Source organism: Mastigoproctus giganteus, chromosome 1 (genome assembly GCF_048544385.1).
Source record: "Mastigoproctus giganteus isolate SK-2022 chromosome 1, ASM4854438v1, whole genome shotgun sequence".
Taxonomy (NCBI): Eukaryota; Metazoa; Arthropoda; class Arachnida; order Uropygi; family Thelyphonidae; genus Mastigoproctus; species Mastigoproctus giganteus.
Genome location: NC_143575.1, coordinates 128,299,503 through 128,301,379, shown reverse-complemented (window position 1 = coordinate 128,301,379; position 1,877 = coordinate 128,299,503).

The window sequence follows — 1,877 nt, the reverse complement described above, 5'->3', positions numbered from 1 at the left end:
CTTTCGCTCCTGACCACTTCGCTACTTCAGATCTAAACTCAGCCAAATATATGTACGAAAAAAAAAAAAAAAAAAAAAATATGTCAAACTTCTATTTATTTGATTTTAATGAATTTTAATCCTTTTGAGTTTTAACGGATTTTCATTTCATGAAATTCGTTCGTTGAGAGTCGAGTAGTAAGACGGGTTCACAAATACCATTTTTAGACGCGTTCACAAATGTGTAAAGCGCCTATTAGGCGCTTTACACATTTGTGAACGCGTTTGAAAATGGTTCATTCCTGGAGTAATGTACATGTGGTAGGAACTGATACTCACTTTTCATGAGTCCACTAGCAAATTGCAATCAATAATGCACGCCGTTAGCCCAGGGTTCCCTGCGCATGAGCATCTAAACTGAACCAGACTATGGCCGTTATGATGGGACCTCACTCTCTCTCCTTGGATTGAACATCCATCGTAAATGATAGACGACCCGACACCATATATGCGGACTCCTACTAGACAATGATCTCTCTCTGGACGGGACTCTTTCTCCCATGTGCGACGCAACGACCACATGACCACAGCAACTCTGCTGCAGCACGCCGCCTGGCGTTCTGAACTGGGCACCTTTTCCCAGTTCACTTTAAAAACCCCATCCCTAGGCAGGGAAGGGGAAGAGATGGGCCTCTGTCTCATCCCCTCCCCTGCCCCCGTTTTCTCCCTGGTGGGGCTTGCTCCACTGACACTGCTGGGATCGCCTTCTCTTTCGTTCCCATACTTCTACCTGTTTCCCCCCCAATCTTCAGTCTTCCCCCACACTACCTTTACCGACCGTGAATGTCCCACTGCATGCTGCTAAATTTCAATGTAAAAAATTAACATAACCTTCATTTAAAACCTATCTCGGCCTTACCTAAATCTCTAGTGTCTACCCCCTTTTTTTTTTTTTTTTTTTTTTTTACATAGGCCCTAGCCACTGAAATCTCAGGAAATTAGGTGGCAGAGCCTGCCAGAGTAAATAATTGTAATATTGGTGTACCTGGTCTGCCTCCACGGGGCCAAGTGTGGGCAACGTTGGGCCTCAGTAGGGGTACAGCAGCTAAATGACCAGATGAACAACGGTACACGACAGTACACATGTACAAAATCCATATACTTTTAAATCTCTGGCTTCAACAGTGTTCTGTTTCACATAACAATGTATACTACACGGAGATGGGGGGAAACCCCTGGTGCCGTTTGACACGAATACACTTTACACAGCCCACTAGCATGGAGTGGTGAGGAATTTGGCTTCATACTATACAGCGTCCTCATATCGTTAATTTTGCCATGTTATAATACCGAGGTTTATAAGAATTCTTATAAAAATAAAATTTATATCTGAATTCTGTTAAGGAATATGAAAAAGAACTATTAATGTTTTGCTATATTAGCATTTATTTTAAAATAGCAATCTCAAGTTAAATCTTTACTTGAAGGGATGTAGTCACCATCTAGTACATATAAATTTAATGTCTGCACGGTTTTTCGGTACATACATTAAATATATCTGTACGAAAAAGACCGTAGTCACTCTTATCGAATGAATTCATTACTGTATTGATCCTATTTTCATGTCTCCAATAAGGGTAGGTAACGTGGGAAACGGAAAACAAGGCCATTCTCAACAGCCTGTAGATCAGACACAGCTAGAACGAAGTAGGACATTTTGTGAGTCAGTCAGGAGATGTGCGCGAAGTGAAAGTGAGTTTGAATAGAATTGTACCAGGTAGCGGTCACCTCGCAACTGCATATACAAGCTTGCGTGACATTAGAGAAGCCGGGCGGCAGTGATAGATGTACAGGAAGTAAATAATCAAACGCATTTGGAATATTATAGTTCGGTAAAC